Source organism: Momordica charantia (genome assembly GCF_013281855.1).
Source record: "Momordica charantia cultivar OHB3-1 chromosome 5 unlocalized genomic scaffold, Mcharantia_2.0 BLBB01000005.1, whole genome shotgun sequence".
NCBI classification, from domain to species: domain Eukaryota; kingdom Viridiplantae; phylum Streptophyta; class Magnoliopsida; order Cucurbitales; family Cucurbitaceae; genus Momordica; species Momordica charantia.
The window spans coordinates 8812664-8822925 of NW_028275163.1; the positions used below are offsets into that span (position 1 = coordinate 8812664).

At 38.7% G+C, this 10262-nt stretch overlaps 1 pseudogene; it reads right to left on the reverse strand.

The window, feature by feature from the left end:
* Positions 1-367: 367 nt before the first annotated feature.
* On the reverse strand, positions 368-4267 carry LOC148211246 (uncharacterized; annotated as a pseudogene).
* Between the last annotated feature and the right edge of the window lie 5995 nt (positions 4268-10262).

The window sequence follows — 10262 nt, forward strand, 5'->3', positions numbered from 1 at the left end:
TAAATAAGACTAACATAAAGTGAATAAACAAAAACAAACGAAAGAAACTTTACTTTGGGTTGCCTCCGAATAATCACTTTGTTTAGTATCTTCAGCCTGACAACGCCTCCTCTATACTTGATCTAGCAAGATTGAAGTCTTCTCATTGACAAACTCGTTGTGCATATATGACTTCAAACGTTGTCCATTCACCTTGAATGTTTCACCATTCTCATTTCTAACTTCAAGCGCTCCATGAGTGCAAATTTGGACCACCATGAACGGGTTCGACCATCTTGATTTCAATTTTCCTCGGAATAACTTGAGTCTTGAATTGTAGAGTAAAACTTTTTGCCCAGGGACAAAGTTCTTTCTCCTTATGTGCTTGTCATGTCATGCTTTTGTCATCGGGAAAATCATCATCAATAGGCTTTTTCAAAGATTCAATTTCAGTTGGTAATTCAAGCCTAGACAAATAATCTGCTACCAAATTTTCTGACCTCTTTTTATCCTTAATTTCAAGATCAAACTCTTGAAAAAGAAGAACCCACCTAATGAGCCTAGGTTTTGCATCTTTCTTGGTCATCAGATACTTAATAGCAGAATGATCAGTGAATAGAATGACTTTACTACCAATCCAATATGATCTAAATTTATCAAATGCAAATACTATGGCAAGCAACTCTTTTTCTGTTGTGGCATAATTCAATTGGGCATCATTTAGAGTCCTACTTGCATAATATATGACATGAAAAACTTTATCCCTCCTCTGTTCTAGTACAGCCCCCACAGCATAATCACTAGCATCACACATTAACTAAAAATGACGATCCCAATCTAGAATTACAACTATAGGAGCTGACACAAGCTTTTCTTTCAATAAATTAAAAGCTTTCAGACATACATCATCAAATTGGAACTGTATACCCTTGCACCAATAGATTCGAAAGAGGTTTAGTAATTTTGGAAAAGTCTTTTATGAACCTCCTGTAAAACCCAGCATGGCCTAGAAAGCTCCTCACTCCCTTGACTAAAACAGGCGGTGGCAATTTCTCAATTGTTTCTATTTTTGCTCTATCCACCTCAATGCCTCTGGAAGAAATTTTATGTCCTAGCACAATACCTTCTCGAATCATAAAATGACATTTTTTCCAATTCAATACAATGTTAGATTGCTCACATCTTTTCAACACCATTTCTAAATTAATGAGGCAATTATCAAATGAAACACCAAATACAGAAAAATCATCCATAAATACCTCAATACATTTCTCAACCATGTCTGAAAAGATGGCAATCATGCACCTTTGAAAATTGGCTGGTGCATTGCATAAACCAAATGGCATCCTCCTAAATGTGAAGGTACCGTACGGGCACGTGAAGGTGGTCTTCTCTTGATCCTCTGGTGCAATTGCTATCTGATGATACCCGGAATATCCATCAAGGAAACAATAATAATCATGCCTTGCTAACCGGTCCAACATCTGGTCAATAAAAAGGCAAAGGAAAATGATCTTTCCTTGTTGCTTTATTTAACTTTCTGTAATCTATGCAAATTCTCCAACCAGTCACCAGTCTTGTAGGGATCAACTCATTATTCTCATTCTCTAGTCATTCCGCCTTTCTTTGGAACTACATGCACTAGACTCACCCAAGCACTATCTGAAATGGGGTAAATTATTCCTTCATCGAGCCATTTCAAAATTTCACCTCTTACCACTTCTTTCATTTTCGGATTGAGTCTCCTCTGCACTTCAATTGATGGTAGAGTGCCCTCTTCTAACAAAATCCTATGCATGTACAATGAAGGGTTGATACCCTTGATATCTGCCAACGACCATCCTATTGCTAGTTTGTGTTTCCTCAGCACGCGTAGCAATTTGTCTTCATCTTCACTAAACAACCCAGCTGAAACAATTACAGGGATAGTAGACTCTTCACCCAAATATGTATATCTAAGGTGTGATGGTAGCAACTTCAACTTTAAAGTGGGGGCCTTTTCTATTGAAGGTGGGTGCTTAGATGGAGCTTGTTCTAGAGATTCATATCGTTTTCTCTCAAATGGGCTTAACGAATCCAACCACTTTACACATTTCATCACTTCTACATTTTATAGTGCCTCAGGGTTAGAGTGGATAAGGCTTACCTCAAGTAGTGTTGTCCATGTATCTGACTGCTTTGAAACCAAAGAGTCCAATAGATCAATGCAAAAACAACAATCACTCACTCTCGGATACTTTATGGCATTAAACGCATTGAATGTGACTTCTTCACCTTGCACCCTCAAACACAGTTCACCTTTTTGAACATCAATGAGTGCCCGTCCTGTTGCTAAAAATGGTCTTCCCAATATGATTGGGACTTCTCTATCTTCATCCATGTCAAGAACAACGAAGTCAGCAAGAAAAATGAACTTGTCTACCTTTACCAAGACGTCCTCAATGATTCCTTTTGGGTGTTTAATGGATCGATCTGCCAATTGCAAAGTCACCATCGTTGGGCTTGCTTCTCCCAATCCAAGCCTCCTGAAAATAGACAAAGGCATCAAATTTATACTTGCCCCCAAATCACATAATGCTTTCTCAAAAGTGAAATTGCCAATAGAACATGGAATTGTAAAACTCCCTAGATCTTTTAGCTTTTGAGGCAATTTTTGTTACAGGTAGCACTACAGTTTCCAGTAAGTGCCACTGTCTCATATTCTTCCAGCTTCCTCTTATTCGACAAAATTTCTTTCATAAACTTCACATAGCTTGGCATCTGTTCAAGGACATTTGCAAAAAGAATATTAATATGAAGTTTATTGAAAACATCTATAAATTTAGAGAACTACTTATCTAGTTTGCCCTTTCTAAGACGTTGAGGATATTTTTTCCTCTTCTTGTGGATGGATCATTTGATTAGTTTGTTCCTCAAGTGCTACTGGAACTTCAGATGGTGAGGCTTCGACAATTGTGCTCTTTTCCTTTCCAACTTGTGCTTCAACTGTTTTGCCACTTCTCCAAATAATGGCCTTGCACTACTCTTTAGGATTCACTTCTGTTGTGCTTGGTAAGTTTCCTTGTTGACGATTGGTCATCATATTTGCCAATTGACCAACTTGTATCTCCAAATTTCGAACGAATGCTGCTTGATTTTGAAAGTTGGTCTTCGTTTCCACCATAAACTAATTTGTGTTATTTGCCATTTGCAACATCACTTCTTCAAGGTTATTCTTATTTTCTGGCTGTTGGAACCCCGGTGGAGGAAGAGTAATGTTTTGGTTCTGATTCTGATTCTGCCACCGTGAGAAATTTAGGTGGTTGCGCCAACTTGAATTATATGTGTTAGAACATGGATTGTTTGGCTGATGATTAAAATTCCCAACAAAATGAGCTTGCTCACAAAATGAGCTTGCTCACAAAATGAGCTTGCTCATGTTGGCCTTGCATAAATGGATTTACCACTTGACAATCTTCGCTCTTATGGTTACCATGGCAGTACTACACAATACAAATGGTGTTTGAATATCATTTACTCCTAAATGGCTTGCTTGCAGCTACTTGGAAAGTGAAGCAACCTGCACGGTTAATGCAGTGATAGCATCCACCTCATTTACTCCAATTGACCTTTTTTGAGTTGATCTCTCACTATGCCACTGGTAGTTGTTCAATGTCATTTCCTCCTAACAAGTTATATGCTCCATTTTTAGTTTTACCCATGAAAGCCCCTCCGATGCTGCGTCAATCGTAGTTCTTGGTCCATTATCTAATCCATTATAAAAATTTTGCATTTGCATCCATTTAGGTAACCCATGGTGGGGGCACTTTCTTAGGAGCTCGTTGTATCTTTCTCGTGCTTTATACGGTGTCTCTCCCTCAAACTGAGCAAAGTTATTAATCTTAACTTGAATCTTAGACGACTTGGCAGGTGGAAAGAACTTGGCAAGGAATTTTTTAGCCAAATCATTCCATGTCTGAATTGAATCTGCCGATAGAGACTTCAACCATTGCTTAGCTCGGTCCTTTACAGAGAATAGAAAAAGCCTTAGTTTGATAGTCTCATCTGTCACTCTATTATATTTGAATGTATCGCAGATCTCCAAAAAAATTGTGATATAAGCATTTGGATCTTCACTAGGTAATCCACAACATTGTACTGAAGTCTGGATCATCTGAAGTGTAGCCGGCTTGATCTCAAAATTGTTCGCTTGAATTACAGACCTTCGAATAGCTGAATTTATCTCAATTACATTCGGCAACACATAATCCTTCAAGGTTCGATTCTCATTTTCTCTGCCTTCTGCCATCCTCTCACTTTCTTGTGCAGCATGCTCTTTCTTTTCTTTTCTGTTTCTTTGACAAGTGCGCTCGATCTCAAAATCAATAGGAAAAAGATTAATGCTTCCAAATTTTCACATGCACTTGCTCCACTTCCTCAATGAAACAAAAAAACAAATTAATAAACAAAAAAAAAATTAGATAAATACGAAAGCTTTCGATTTCTATATTAGTAAAAAATTCATTCCCCAGCAACGGCACCAAAAACTTGTTGTTCGAAATTCGCAAGTGTACGAATCGTCACAAGTAATATAGAAGTGAATTGAGTATCGTCTCCACAAGGCATGAATTATTGCTGACTACCAAATTCTCAACTTCAATTTTATCTGAAGGCCGAAAGATTAAAGATAATGAATAGAGAAGTAATTTGAATCCTAATTCAAAGAAAACAAGAAAACACACTAGTATCAAGATATAAGATCAAAAACAGGGTGGAGTAAATTCTAGAGCATGACTTCACCGATATCGCCCTTTATTTCTCCTAACACTTTAATTGAAACTATTCTAAATCAAGGTTGTTGGCAGGTTTTATTCTATTGACTCGATATTCTTTCTCAAGCAATAACGAGTTTCTTTGAAGAGTAGAGTCCCTATATTTCTATGGCTACTCTTGCAGTTCAAATACTCAAGCATGTAAAACCCAAAGTTACCACCAAATTTTTGCAAGAATATCTCTATCTCTTGTTCAAATAAAGGAGAACTAATCAAACCTAGCCAATAATCTTGTTTCTGAACCTTGATTTATGACAAATAATCAATATAAAGATTGGCCAAATCCAAACAATGCATTAAGAAACGAAGAGTTCTCACAACGAAGAAGTTTAGACTAGAAATCGAATAAAGAATGAGGAGGAATAAAATTTGATAAAGACTACATCAATGCCCTAGAAAAGTATAATTAGTTCATGCTACAACTAAGAACAACAATCCACGTTTCAATGTTCATAAGAAAAAGTGGAGAAAAGGGGGAAAAAGATAGGAGGAGAGTAAATCCTGAACACACGCTCGTGAATCTTCAATCCTTGTGTCGTCGCTTTTCTCCTTTTTAAATCTCCAAAAACCTTCTACCTTCTCTGTCTCCTTTCTTTCTCTAAAAAAATGTGCTCTCCACTTCGGCTAGGGTAAAAATAATTTAAAAGACTTCGGCTAGGGTAAAAATAATTTAAAAGACGCAAGTTCTGTTCGCAGAGCCTAGACGCCCAAACGCGTGCCAACAAAGCTCCAGTTCCAACTTCGTAGCACCTAGGCGCCGACCATTCTATCTTTCTTTTCTGCCAACTTTCGTGCCTAGGCGCCACTTGCAAACGCTAAGGTGCCCAACACGCTGGAACGATGACCCTTTTTCTTCTAAAATTTATCTCTTTTCTTTCTTTTTCTCCACCTCTTTAATTCAACTCCTACAAAACAAATCAAAACAGAAAAACAAATAAACTAGCCAACGAAAAACCAAATAAAGCTATCAAATAACCTAACAAAATCCCAATTTACTAATCTAAAAATTCACTCATCAATTGGCTCGTCGAGGATCTCTTGCGTGAACGGTGGTTCCTCACGCTTGGAGAAATCCACCTAGTTTAAGGCTATGTACTGCTTCTTGAGATCCTATATTCTTTTCTGCATTTCTTCTTTTAACTGGTCCATCTTAGATTGGATGGTGTAGGAGGTCCGTGCCGAGGCTCTATGGTCGTTTACCTCCTCGCTTCTTGCCCTTTTGGAGATACGGTGTATGAGGTCGTTAAGGCTATTTCTTCTATGCCGAATAGTTTCGCGATCATGGTGGCGTACGCAGAGTACGCCACGCAGGTCGTGGCTGCTAGTTGATGCTTCTGACTTCCTCTTCAGCAATCTGACCCGAGGTCTCTATTCAGCGCGTTATGTTCGGTACGACCGCGGGCCTTCCTACCCCGCGGGAAGAGTATTTCCACACCCCGCTGTGGGGCAAGCGGCAGCGTCCCGATGCGAATACCTCATGCGGGCCAGCATGGGGGGTCGGCCTTCACTCGAGAAGTCGAGCTTATCTGTCTCTTCCCCTTCTCGGATCGCGCCGAATCGTACGGGTAGATTACTCCTCGCCTTTCTCCATCGCAGCCAGACACGCCTTCACCTCAGCTATGTTAGCGATGGCGTTGGCGACGATGGTTGGGTCGACCAGGGGGTCGATGCTGTTGCCCGAACGGGTGTGGGTGTGTCCCCACTCTTGGATCAGTTGAGCTCACTGCAGAGCCGGCTGAATAGGCAGTGGAGGAAATTGATCCTCCCTATTTTCCTAAACTTGGGGGTTCTTGATCGGTTGAGGGTTCACCAAGGGGTTGTCAGCCCGACCCCCTTCTCCTTGACCCTCAGCTGGGGCACCATTCACAACTGAGCGATTCACGCCCGCTTGGAGCGTTGGGAGCTGATCCCATGAAGGTCCCGACGACTTGAGAGTGGGTTCGATGGGTGTAGGTTCGACGAGCACAATCACGTTCCCCACCAGAAGTTGGGATGTGGGAAAGTTGAGAGCGTGTTGGGATTGCCATTACTCAGTTCAGTTTTGGTAGGAGATGACTTGAGAAATCAGTTTTCCCCATAGATGGCGTCAAATGTTTGATCAGGAAAATGACCCAACTCTGCGAACCCCGACTCGGACTAAAGGCTACTTGAAGGATGAACTGGACGAGTGACCTGCAAGACAAAACACAATCTGATGCTAAAGTTAGTAGCTGGCTGAATTAAACTCAAGAGAGAATTTAGGATTTGTGTATCTTTAAACAGAGCAAATGGGTTCTTTTTATAGGCAAAATCTCCAACCATGTTCCCGACAAGGCCTCAATGGCTCTTTAAGGTTATCGCGAAACTCGACGTGTTGTCGTGGAGTCTATCGGAGAAGAGGCTGAGCCGAAGTAAAGCAAGCGGTTAAACCAATGACTTGGGGAATGATACTTAATACAGCTTGGTCGGCTCGGCCAGAGGAATCTTGGTCGAGATGATGGAACTTGCTTTTTGGCAATATAAGACATGTGCACCTCATATGATCTAATTACCTCATGCCACGTGTGAGCTGAGAAATCACCTCAAACACCTTTAATTCCTAAACAGACCATAATGATTATGTCACCAATTCAGGCGTGAGACATGATGTTGAAGCTCAAGTTGCAAAGAATCTCATTAGTGCCATCATGAACAACAACAAACCAGCCAAAGAATTCAGACATGACTGCCCTCTGCCTTCAACGGATCAAACTAAAGATTTCCTAATTGCGCATGACAAAACTTAAAATAAGGAGACAAATGAAGGCATCAACATCATCAAAAATTGGGAGAACAATATATCTTAAGACACGATACCTCACTACACCATGATTCCCCTCAAAAGGAAGTGTTAGCCAACAACACCACATATTTGATTTTTTTCTCCTCCCAACTTGCTAAAATCTTTTTCGCCTCAATGTAGGTAATTAATTTATTTTTAGAAAATCTATCTGTTAATAAAGACAATAACGGTGTAAAACTAGTATCGCTACACCCAAAATTCATATTTAAGTAGTACAATTTGACTAATGTAACTAATTTAGTCCATCTTTTCTGACCTTTGACAAAGATGTTTTTCAACATTTGCAAGCAAACTTTTAAATTTTGTAGGGTCATACTCAATTTGTCGGTATGCAACTTCAACCATCTCAACGATGTTATCGCATGATTCCTCCACAAACACTTGTTCGTGAACGGTATAACCTAAATTCTTATCTAGTAAATTTCTAGAATGGCTAGAAAGACCTTCTTCATGCCATATTTAGTTATCATATATCTCTGATCAATTCCATAAGCAAATAAGTGATTCTTCACTCAATATCGTTGACAATCTTATAGTTTCAACTATGGGTGTAAGAAACCGAATTGAACCGATAATTCGAATCGAACCGAAGTTACTCGGATCAGTTCGATTCGGTTTTAGTAATAGTCAGTTCAGGTTGGTTCGACTCGACAAACTGAATCTCACGATCTTACCCTACCTTTATATTACTTTCTTTCTTTCTTTCGAGTGTTACTCATTCCTGTCGACAAGCAGCAGCTGAGTTTCTCTCTCTTGGGTTTTGCCATCTCCTCTCCTTCGACCATCGATGACCACAGTACCGATGGCGACCCGAACGGTACCAAGCGACGACTACCCCAAATGACAACAAGTGACGGCAACTTCAAACGACCAGAAAGCAGCGGCGTGACGGAAACCCTAAACGGCTAGCCCATGCACAGGTCAGATTCAGGTTCGATCTCCCTCACTCCGGCAACCTTGAACGACCTTGTTCTCTCTCTCAGGCAACCTCGAATGGCCTCACTCTCTCTCTTGATGGCAACCAAAATGTTTTCCTTTCCGTTTAAAGAAAATTTTTTATTTTTTCATTTTTATGAACGTCTGAAGAAAACTTTGAATCTTTGACGTGGGAAAGATTTCTGAAATTTTATTGATTGAATTTCAGTTTCAAAATGCAAATTTAGTGGGTTGAATTTCAATTTTAATCGGAAATTGTATTAATGGAAAGATTGTGAAAATATATTTTTATTCAATTTCATTTTTTTTAAATTATGAAAAGATCTTTACGTTCAATTTGAATCTCAAAATGGAAAGATAGTAAATCTCTCCAATTTTAAAGATCAAGGAGGCAGGGTCTTCGGTGAATGAAAAAAAAAAGGAAAAAAACCCAGCTCGAATGTACCCGACCCAAACTTTAACCAAAAACTTCCGGGTCATTCGGTTTTGCCCGCAAACCGACAAGAACCGACTAATTACACCTCTAGTTTCCACACTTAACACACGGACATCTTATTAAGGTTTTACCACTAGCATGTCTCCGTGCAAACTCAATAAAATTTTGTTGATCTTCTTCATACTCTCCTTAGATAGTCTATCTTTTGACATCTATAATTTGTCCATTATGTTATACCTTAAAAATTAAGAAAAATAATTTCAAAATGAATTTAAAACATTCACATAAAGAGAATAGAATACATGCACAACTTAATCTAAGTTACTCAAAAAATAACTAAAAATCAAGTAATTTCCCGAGAATTACGAACGTTAAAATTTAATGAAAATCATGTGTAACTTTCAAAGAACAACAAATGCTGATAGCAAGAGACGAACTACAGACTGCAATAGTTACGCACGAGGCCAACGAAAAAACCCATTGAGACAATGGGTTTGAAGTGTAAAACCCAAGAACGGTAAGAACCACTATGGCGACAGCACCCATGAATGCAAGAACGTAAAACGATGGCAATAAAATGATGAGGATTTTGAATATTTGGGCAAAGCACCAACTTTCAAAGCCAAGAACGGCACCCACTATGGCGAAGCTGGAATTGAAGGCAATAAGGTTTGGAACTTAAAACCCTAAACGAAGAAGCAAGAACACGAACCTAAAGTTAAAGGTAAAAAGGATTTTGAATATTTGGACAAAAGCATGTCCTTTTAATTTTATATTTTAAAATCGAAATAATCAGAGGTTAAATATTATATATTGTACATTGGTAGTTAAGAAAGCTAATTTTCTTGCCAAAATGAGTATAGCTCAGCGGTGATTCGCATATATCTTCAATGAGGAGGTTGTGACCAAATTATTGGTCCATCCCTTGAATTTCTCAAATACTTAGTTACTTCCATGGCCTATAAAAGAAGCCTTCTACACATCTCATTTTTCCATGCTTTGCTTTTTCTTTCTAATTCTTGTCAACTCTAGCTTCTAAGTTTTAATTCCAGTTTTAAGTTTTGTTCTTCCTTTATTGTTTTTAAAATTATTTTTGTTTATTTTATTTCAATTCTATTTGTTCTAAGTTTGTACTTTCATTTCCATTTCAATGAAAATGCATCACTTTGTTACCTTATCTTGTTTTGTCATTTATTTTACTTCCATGAATAGCTAAATTATTTCTTCAACCCTCCTACGAATGCTTTAGTTCTTATCACTATAAATTACATCTATCAGT